Source organism: Lepidochelys olivacea (assembly GCF_965140295.1).
Source record: "Lepidochelys olivacea isolate rLepOli2 genome assembly, chromosome: 28".
Lineage (NCBI taxonomy): Eukaryota > Metazoa > Chordata > Testudines > Cheloniidae > Lepidochelys > Lepidochelys olivacea.
The window spans coordinates 6961079-6972173 of NC_140438.1; positions in this window are offsets into that span (position 1 = coordinate 6961079).

The following is an 11095-nucleotide window of genomic DNA, read 5'->3' on the forward strand; positions in this document are numbered from 1 at the left end:
ATCTAATAAACCTTCTGTTTTCCCAAAGGGGAAGTTGGTGACTCTAACAATCACTTTGCTATGGGAGAACGGTAGAAATGAGATCATAGAATCATAGAATATCAGGGTTGGAAGGGACCTCAGGACCCCAGGGTGCTCCAGGACTGTTTAGACAAGGAAAATTGATGGAGCAGAGGTGAAGTTATGAATAAACGTGCTAGACAACTCCAACTGCTCTACATAAGCCGTGTCGTCACTGCAAGGATAGCTGTGGTTTTACATCAAGCTAGCTAACGACACAGAAAATCCTCGTGGGGATGAGGCCCAACGAAGTTTACTTCGATGGAGCTAGTTGGGGTCACTCCTGTCCCCCCACACTTGAAGCTCATGGACATTCCTGGTAGGAGGGAGTAGGGTGACCAGACAGCAAGTGTAAAAAATCGGGACGGGGGTGGGGGGTAATAGGAGCCAATTTAAGAAAAAGGCCCCAAAATCGGGACTGTCCCTATAAAATCAGGACATCTGGTCACCCTACACGATTCACCCTCAAGAACGGTGAGCGGGCAGCCCGCCTGAGAGAGACAATGGGACACACATAGTTCAACGAGCTTTCAAGAGGGAACTAGCCAAAATAAATAAATAAATGAAGGTTTTTATGGTGTTTCTTTCCCTTGCAAAGCCTCTGATGATACGTTAGGGCTGAGTTCTCATACAAACTTTCCCCACATCTAGAGCATCCGGAGCGTCTCTATGAGCTATGGCGCCTCTGATGTGTAATAAGGTTTGAGCTCCAAGTAAAGGTTTTCCCACACTCTCTGCATTCATAAGGTCTGGCTCCCGTGTGGGTTCTCTGATGGCTCCGAAGTGATGAGCTGTCAATGAATTTTTTCCCACACTCGGAGCACGCGTAGGGTCTTTCTCCCGTGTGGATTCGCTGATGTGAAATAAGGGATGAGCTCTGAGTGAAGCTTTTCCCGCACTCACTGCATTCATGGGGTCTTTCGCCCGTGTGGATTTGCTGATGTTTCCTAAGCGCTGAGCTGTAAGTGAAGTTTTTCCCACAGTCAGGACATCCGTAGGGTCTCTCCCCTGTGTGAATTCTCTGATGCTTTATAAGGTCTGGGCTGTTGGACGCAAAGAGTACTTACTTTGTATATTTTGACACGCGATGTTAATGGTTTGTTTTAACAGTTATAAAGTTTAACTTTTCGAGTCTCAACAACTACGGCCATTAAATAATTATTGTCTGACACCCCCCCCTCCCCCACCAGCATTTCCTGCAATTGAAAATTTAAATGGCTGAAAATTGAAAACATGCTTAAAACCTGTAATTTCCCACAATTCTGAACATTTAAATCAATAAAAATGGGGGGGGGGGGAATCTAAAAAATACGTTGAAAGCATAAAATAAAATTTGAATTCTGCCAAGCCTACAAGCTGGTGACCTAAAGGTAAAGTGCCCTTACTCAATTTCTATTCATCTCAGCTGTCTAGCCCTCTACCTTCACACTTTAATACACTGTAATTTGTGTTTTGTTCATCACATTAGAGACCAGACCCCTCAGCTTACACGTATAAGGGAAGTGTGTGATTGTGACCAAAGAGACCCTCAATGCCACCTGGCAAGGGGTACCAGAATATCCTAAATCTGGCATCTACATTCTGGTTCAACAGAGAACTGATGTGTTCTGCCACACCCATCCCAGGAAAGGAGCAGTGGAGAGGTCCTCCAAGTGGCCTAGAGTGGTTGCAAGGAAGCCCAGAGGGGCTGCTGGAACGGCCAATCAGGGGCCAGGAGGGCCATATAAAAGGAGCTGCAGAATAGCACAGCAGTTAGTGGCTGCTTGGAGCTGGAGAAGAAAGGATTGCATGCCTGGGTGGAAGAGCAGCAGGATGACAGATAGGTAAGTCTGCTTGCGGGAACCGGGGGAGCGAGAGGTGTTCCTGGCTGGCTGCTAGAACTAAGCCAAAAACAGTTTGCTAGCAGGGAGCGGGGGAGCAATGAAGCACTATTGTAGGCTACTTTAATTAGCAGCTAAATTTTAGGGTCACAGACCAGGGGAATGAGAGGCTCCTGGCTGGCTGCTGGGAGTGAGTCGGGACTGAGCCTGGGGAAGGCCACAGGAAGATAGGGTCTCCAGGGAGGAAGGCCTGGGGATACAGCCCCATACCAGGGCTGGACTGGTTTAAAGAATGCAGAGATGCCAAACCAGACGGGGAGCTTGCAAGAGGTGGGTGCCAATCCCATTATAGAGCTTGTAAATGAAGCCGGGGTAATAAGAGCGGCCACACTGGATGAGAAAAATGGTCCATCTAGCCCAGTGTCCTGTCTTCCGACAGTGGCCAATGCCAGGTGCCCCAGAGGGAATGACTAGAACAGGGAATCATCAAGTGATCCATCCCCCGTCACCCATTCCCAGCTTCTGGCAAACTGAGGCTAGGGACACCCAGGGCATTGGGTTGCATCTCTGCCCATCCTGGCTAATAGCCATTAGCGGACCTATCCACCATCAACTTATCTAGTTCTTTTTTGAACCCTGTTATGGTCTTGGCCTTCACAACATCCTTTGGCAAGGAGTTCCACAGGTTGACTGTGTGTTGTGTTTGTTTTAAACCTGATGCCTATTAATTTCATTGGCTGGTTCTTGTGTCATGTGAAGGATTAAACAACATTTCTGTATTCACTTTCTACACTCCAGTCATGATTTTATAGACCTCTACAATATTCCTGCTTAGTCGTCTCTTTTCCAAGCTGAAAATTCCCAGTCTTTATAATCTCTCCTCATACAGAAGCTGTTCCATACTACTAATCATTTTTGTTGCCCTTCTCTGCATCTCTTCCCATTCAAATGTTGTTTTTTTTTTTTGAGATTGGGGTGATAAGAATTGCATGCAGTATTCAAGATGTGGGCCTATGGATTTATACAGAGGCAGCATGATATTTTCTGTCCTATCATCTATCCCGTTCCTAATAAATCCCAACGTTCTGACAGCTTTTTTGACTACTGCTGCACATTGACCAGCTCTTTTCAGAGAACTATCCGCAATGACGCCAAGATTTCTTTCTTGAGTTCATTTTAAAAAGTTTCCATGCAGCTTGCAGGCATTTCACTTTTGAGATTGTACCTTTTCATTTTTGTTTAACTAATGCCCTCAGTTTTGTGTAGTTCCCCTTTTGAAATGGAGTGCCATGGTGGTGGGCTTCTTTGATACCACCAGGGATGTTAAATTTAATTCTTTAATGGTTGCTATTACCAAGTGATTCAGCTATAGTCACCTCTTGGACCAGATCCTGTACTCCACTTAGGAGTAAATCAAGAATTGCCTGGCCTCTCTTGTGGGTTCAAGGATTAATTGCTCTAAGAAACAGTCATTCATGGTGTCTAGAAACTTTATCTCTGGATCCCGTTCTGAGGTGACATGTACCCAGACAATATGGATATAGTTGAAATCTCCCATTATTATTGATTCTTCATAGAATCATAGAAGATCAGGGTTGGAAGGGACCTCAGGAGGTATCTAGTCCAACCCCCTGCTCAAAGCAGGACCAATCCCCAACTAAATCATCCCAGCCAGGGCTTTGTCAAGCCTGACCTTAAAAACCTCTAAGGAAGGAGATTCCACCACCTCCCTAGGGAACCGATTCCAGTGCTTCACCACCCTCCTAGTGAAAAGGTTTTTCCTAATATCCAACCTAAACCTCCCCCACTGCAACTTGAGACCATTACTCCTCGTTCTGTCATCTGCTACCACTGAGAACAGTCTAGAGCCATCCTCTTTGGAATCCCCTCTCAGGTAGTTGAAAGCAGCTATCAAATCCCCCCTCATTCTTCTCTTCCGTAGACTAAACGTCCCCAGTTTCCTCAGCCTCTCCTCGTAAGTCCTGTGTTCCAGACCCCTAATCATTTTTGTTGCTCTCCGCTGGACGCTTTCCAATTTTTCCACATCCTTCTTGTCGTGTGGGGCCCAAAACTGGACACAGTACTCCAGATGAGGCCCCACCAATGTTAATGTTTATGGCCTCTCTCATCTCCCTGAGAATTTCACGATCACTATCACCATCCTGGTCAACCAAAATAGTGCTGGAGAGCTGGAAATAAAGCAGGGACTGAGTTTCCCCAAATCCTTTCCCACAGGGAGGAGGGGATCAATTCTGCCTGCCCAATCACCCACGGGGAAGGGAGGTCGAGGAGGAAGCTACTGCCAGGTGTCTCTCTCAATGGGCAGGAAGTCATAAGCGACATCCGCCCTGAGGATACAAACCTGCTGGGGACAATCCTGAACTCTGAGAACTCACAAGGTCTCCGTCAGGAGTCCCAGCTGTGTCCTTCAGACGCTGACCGCTTTTGAATTGATTTAATGATTCCTCGCCCGTCCTGGCACCGCTCAGGATCTCTTTCCTCTGAATCATGGAGATCTGTCCAGGAGCAACAGACTCTAGGTCCTCTGGAAAAGGAGACTATGAAGAACGGGAACTGGGCCAGGTGACCTCAGGAGGGACTGACTCCAAGAAAGCTGCAGGGAAGAGAGATCGTGGGTGCTGCAGATAGGGAAGGGAAAATACGACTTTGTGAATCCCCAGGCTCACTCCCAACCTAGGACATCCCCCGAGAAAGTCCACTTTTTGCCAGGGAAGGAGTCACCTTGCGGCTGGCAGGAAGGTGAGGAGGAGAAATCGTGGCTGGGGCCACCGTAGGCAGGGTGACGGTGGTGATGGGGCACTCGGCAAGGCAGAGAGAGCAGTGAAAATGAGAATATTTGAGAAAAATTACAAAAAATAAAGTGCAAGTAGACAGTCCTAAGAGTGGAGACACGGGGTGCAGCCCCTAAATCAGCGACGGCTGTGTGGGGAGACTGTGGTAACGGGGTGGGATCCAGGCAGCTCCAGATCCCCCAAATCTCCCCGCTGCTTCCTGCCAAAGAACCTCCCCGCTTTCTCACTGTGATGCAGATGGAGCTGCTGTGTAACACTGAATCCTGTATGTTGACCTGGCCAGTGGGATGTTTCCTGTATGGATACATTGGGTACGTTTAATAGGGGGCTGTAAGGAAAACAAGCAGGAAGGGAAGAGGAATAGCTCAAAATGAGCCACGCTTTGGCAAACATTTAAAAATGGTTATGAGACGATGCCCGGACTGTCAGCATCTAGTATTCTCTCCCCTAGCTCCAGGTAACACACAGGGGAGCAGGGCCAAAGTCTGGGCCAAACTGGAGTGGCGTAAAGACAAACTCCATCTCAAGAGGGGGATGGCTGCTCAGGTAATTGGTAAGGGGAAAGAGACAGAGACATCGGGGGGCCCAGTGGGGTGTCTGAAGAAGTTAGGTCTGCTCTCAGGGATGCACAGGGTCTGGTGTATGTCCCAGCCCGTAACCAGTCCCCTGGGAGTGACCCCTTTAACAGGCCACGTGCTGGAGATCCACAGATTTCCACTGGGGCAGGCCTCTGGCAGTTAAGTCTGTGAAATGGGAGCCTTTGTACACCAGCTAACCCTGTTTCGCCCCATGGCTTCCTGCAGTGACTCCACCCTGCCCTGCTGGAGACCTGGACCGGACCCCTTCAGGGTCCAATGCTCTCCTTGAGTACTTGGGGTGACACCAGGCAGCCTTTCAAAGCAGAGCAGGGTTTACACTCCAACTGGAGCACTGCATCGGGCAGTCTCGCGTAGTTTAGCGCAGAGCAGCAAAAGTTACGGCAGGGTCCGTCCTGGCCAGGCCAGTGCAAGCAGCCAGCCACGCCGGGTCGGAAGCCCGTTCAGTCTGTCTCTGTCAGTCCCCGGAGACAGCCAAGGGGCAGCCCTTATTCCAGCCACCCTCCCTCGACTGCCACCAACAACCGCCCACCTGGGCATCACCCCGCCCCCTCCACCACCACGTGCAATTCACACTGGGGCCCGGGAACCACAAACCGTGAAATGTGCATTTTCAGTGGAAGTTTGACTGGAAACTCGTATTCTTGCTACGATGCTCTGGGGGTGTTATAAAAATAAAAACCTGATATTCGGCATGGGTGAGGCCACACCTGGAGCATTGCGTCCAATTTCAGGGCCCCCACTTCAGAAGGGATGTGGACAAATTGGAGAGAGTCCAGCGGAGGGCAACAAAAATGATCAGGGGGCTGGAGCACAGGACTTACGAGGAGAGGCTGAGGGAACTGGGATTGTTTAGTCTGCAGAAGAGAAGAATGAGGGGGGATTTGATAGCTGCTTTCAACTACCTGAAAGGTGGTTCCAGAGAGGATGGCTCTAGACTGTTCTCAATGGTAGCAGATGACAGAACGAGGAGTAATGGTCTCAAGTTGCAGTGGGGGAGGTTTAGATTGGATATTAGGAAAAACTTTTTCACTAAGAGGGTGCTGAAACACTGGAATGCGTTACCTAGGGAGGTGGTGGAATCTGCATCCTTAGAGGTTTTTAAGGCCCGGCTTGACGAAGCCCTGGCTGGGATGAGTTAGTCGGGGATTGGCCCTGCTGTGAGCAGGGAGTTGGACTAGACACCTCCTGAAGTCCCTTCCAACCCTGATCTTCTATGATTCTATGAAATATGGCTGTGTTTGGGTGCAGTCCAACAATAGAAAGGGCAGATTTCTGTCTAGATCCTCATGAGTCCCCAGGATCTTGTGTATTTGCAAGTAGTCATAAAAGCCTGTATCCGAAACCATGGGGAGGCCATACGGCCGTGGCTCTCACCATTTCCAGATTACCGTACCCCTTTCAGGAGTCTGATTTGTCTTGCATCCCCCCAAGTTTCAACTCTCTTAAAAATGGCTTGCTTACACAATCAGACGTGAAAATAGACAAGTGTCAGAGCCCACTATTCCCGAAAAATGGCTGTGACTTTTTCTTCATTTTTGCCATACGACTGTGAAATCAATTGGAATATACATATTGTACTCCCGTTTCAGGGTATAGGATGCAGAGCCGTATAAAGTCATTATCTGTACGAAATTTTAGTTTCTACCAATTTCTGCTTTTTTATGTCACCTGTTGTAAAATTAGGCAAATCTCTAGATGAGTTGATGTGCCCCCTGGAAGGTCTCTGACTACCCCTAGGAGCTGAGAACCACGGCCGTAAGGCATGTGGATGCTAACACACATCCTGCTTATTCCTGCACAAAATTTTGCCCCAATCCCAGATCCTGCAAACGTTTCCCATATCAGGAACTGAAGATAGGTATAGCCACATTTCTGGGAAGGGTATATTTTTTCTATGGCGTCCTCAGTAGCTGATCAGCCCATTTCCCTTATAGATGTGCTGTTTGGCCACCCTAAATTTGAATACTTTGGTGGCATACACGGCTGGCTGGTAACCGAAGGCATGAGATGAAATCTCTCTTTTTTCCATTCAGGAACCACAAGAATTGTTGTGTCCTCCAAAACGTGGAAGGCTTGAAAGGACAGAGAAGGCCTATGGAGTAGGTCATGGCCTTCCCCCCAGAACCCACCGTGTTCTGCAATTTTAAGCAAAATCGTGATTTTTCACAGTACCATTCTCTGTGCACCCTTTTCACCATGATTTACCCAGTTGTGTCCATGGATCTTTTGGGACCTGAAGCATTCTTCTTACAAGATAGTGAAGTTCAGTTTTGCAAAATATCTGATTTTTCTTTGAGATTCCAAAAGGCCTTTTTTCTGAGCTTATGCACTGAGCCGTTTTGGCATCACTGAGACAGCAGCATCCCGTTTTATGTCTGCTTGCAGGTGTCCCTAGACCTGTACTGGCAGTTTGTTGTACTTCAGTAGCTCGGGAACACTCCAGCAGAAGCCTGGGTCTCGGTACCATGGCCGACCAGTCCAAGAGGAAACATTTCCACGGTGAACTGCTGGTTGGCATCCTGGAGAGGGCCAACAACCATGTGCAAGATCAAAGAGAAGGATTCAGGGCAAATGGAAGGGCACGGGCAGGCTGGGATGTGCTTGGTTGGACTCGGACCTGCAAAAAGCCTGGACTCAAAAATTCTTAACCTAGGGTCACCACTGAGTGTAGATGCTCCGGCCTGGGCTTTGAAACCCAGGACTGGAAGATTCGAGATGCACTCGGCCTGGGATTACATGGCTCTATTAAAAGACCGAGTGTTTCCAGCAGTCTGCTCTCAAACTAATTGAGTGGCTCAAGAAGACATATCGTGGCCACTGCACCAGAAATTCACCATGCATCCGAGTGTGAGCCCTCCCACTGATAGCTTTCTGACAATGTGTGTGACACGTTTTTCTCGCATTCTGCAGGAATTCCTCTTGGGAATTTTGCTCACTCATACTGGGCTACGAGCAATTTTTTTTCCAAGTGCTCGAACGTCCACGTGCAGATTCTGGCCTGGTCTCTCTTTAAAATTTGGCAGCATGCCTCCTTCAGTCAGCACATGTGTCACGGTTGTGGGTGTGAAGAATCACACCCTTAACCAATAGAGTTATAATAGCAAAATCTCTTGTGTAGACACAGTTAATTAACTTCTTTAACACAGACTTAAGGTTGCCCCGTGATGCCGTGTGCCCTTCCAGAACGTGGACGGTAACTAAACTTAAAGCTCTGAATACCAGGAAATGACGAGTAAAAGTACATCCCACCCTTGCAAGGCAACCTTAACTCTACCCCCGCCCCCTAACCCTGGAGCTGCCGTTAGCCACTGGCTACAGTGCAGTAAAGGTGGTGCAAACGTTAATAAACTACCAAGGAAATGGGGGATTCTCCTTCTCTTGGAGTCTTCAAGTCAAGACTGGATTGTCTTTCTGGAAGCTGATTTTGTCCAACACAAGGTATTCAGCTCAATACAACTGTAACTGGATGATATTCCATGGTCTGTGTGATACAGGAGGTCAGAGTAGACAACCTGATAGTCCCTTCGGGCCATAAAATCCATGAATTTATAATAGAATCATAGAAGATCAGGGTTGGAAGAGACCTCAGGAGGTCATCTAGTCCAATCCCCTGCTCAAAGCAGGACCGATCCCCGACTAAATCATCTCAGCCAGGGCTTTGTCAAGCTGGGCCTTAAAAACCTCTAAGGATGGAGATTCCACCACCTCCCTAGGGAACCCGTTCCAGTGTTCCCGAATATCCAACCTAGACCTCCCCCACTGCAACTTGAGACCATTACTCCTTGTTCTGTCATTTGCCACCACTGAGAACAGTCTAGATCCCTCCTCTTTGAAACCCCCCTTTCAGGTAGTTGAAGGCTGCTATCAAATCCCCCCTCATTCTTCTCTTCTGCAGGCTAAATAACCCCAGCTCCCTCAGCCTCTCCTCGTAAGTCATGTGCCCCAGCCCCCTCGTCATTTTCGTTGCCCTCGGCTGGACTCTCTCCAATTTGTCCACAATCCCTTCTGTAGATGAGGAAGGACTAAGAGAACCTGCCGTTGTTTGTGTGGTGTTTCACAGACGGGAATCCCAGCATTTCTCCCCATCCCCTCCGGCTGTGAGCACTGGGCCAGGTGTAGCTGTACTCGGACGGCGGAGGGATTAGTTGGAGCAGCTTGGCAGAGCTGTGACTGTGATATGCAGAGAGGTGCAGGTGAACCCCGAGGGACCGAGTCTGCCCCATTTCAGCGCTCAGTGTTGTAGGTTGTGTCTGTGACTGGGCGCGTTCTAGCCAGGGGGATTGTCGGCACCCTGGTGGGATACACGCCCGTGGTCTCCAGGCCTTCGTGAGGAGCAAGTGAAGGCAACGACTCAGAAGGAATCTCAGGGAGAGGGTAAAGCTGGGGTAACAGTTTGTACATCTGAGCTGGTTTGGGTGCGGTGGGCTCGGTGCTGGAGGGCTGGCCAGGGGCAGGCAGCGTCTGTTCTTTATGCCAGACCTGGACCCAAGTTTTGCCTTAGCCAAGAGAAGACCTTCGACTTTGTGCTGTGTTGCTCCTGTGCCCTCTTCTCGCAGCGTTGTGTGGCAGGGCACGGGGCCGGTGTGTGTGTGTCCCTGGCGTGTCGGGGTGTTGCTGAAACAGGGCAGAGTTAAGGTGACATTGTGGGGGTGACGTGAACCTTAACGCTGCATTTCCCCTCCTCAGAACCAAGGGGACGGGAATCCTTACCCAGCGAGGCCTCAGACTCCTAGGTCTCCTGCATGACGTCTCTGTAGAGGGCTCTCTGAAAGAGCAAGAGCCCCCCACTCAGGACCTGCTGCCCCACTCACAGCCCCACCCTTCGTGATGCAGCAAGGCCTGTTAATGAGAAGCTCTGGGAGGCCCAGAGCCTCACCCCGTTCAGAGCAGCCAGGAAGCATCAGGGTGAGGGGAGAAAGAGAGACTCGCTCACCCCTCCCAGCAGAGAAAGGGGGCAGGGGGGCTTCACTTTCATCACACACCTCCTAGTCAGAGGCTGACACAGGAGATGGAGTCCCCAGCAAGGTCCAGGGAGAGCCCCTCCTTGTAGAAATCCCAACACCCTCCCCATGGCCAGCAGCTGGAGGGGAGGGGATGGGGCATCTTCCCTCAGCCTCACTAGTGGGTGCCCCCCTTCATAGCAACCTCTGCTTAGTGGGTTCACGCTCCAGAACTGGGAGTCTGGGAAGTTTTCCCAGCCCAGGCGGGTTTGTTCCCTGTCCCACAAATAGGGGAATTTCCATGCCCAATGATGTATTCCTAGAATCGAGGCCCCAGATGCAGCCGGTTCATCACACCCCCACCCCGATTCGCCGCCCTGTCTACTGCCTGCACCCTCCCACCCTCGGATCGTCACTCCCACTTCCTGGGTATTCGCCGTCCCTCTGGCTCCTGGGGGACACCCCCCCCAGGCATTTCCTCAGCATCCCTACCTGGGCCAGCTCGGCCGCATCCATTTCCCTTCCCTGGGCAGGCTGGGAGAATCTGGAGGGAGCCGGGGATGTTATTCTGCAGCCTGTCAGGGGGAGAAGGGTTATTGTCGGTGGGGGGCGGATTTCAGAACGGACTTTAGGACAGGCAATCAGATGGGCCGTGAGATAGTGAAAGATTTAGAATCACAGAAGATCAGGGTTGGAAGGGACCTCAGGAGGTCATCTAGTCCCACCCCCTGCTCAAAGCAGGACCCATCCCCAACTAAATCATCCCAGCCAGGGCTTTGTCAAGCCTGACCTTAAAAATTCCTAAGGAAGGAGATTCCGCCACCTCCCTAGGTAACACATTCCAGTGTTTCACCACCCTCCTA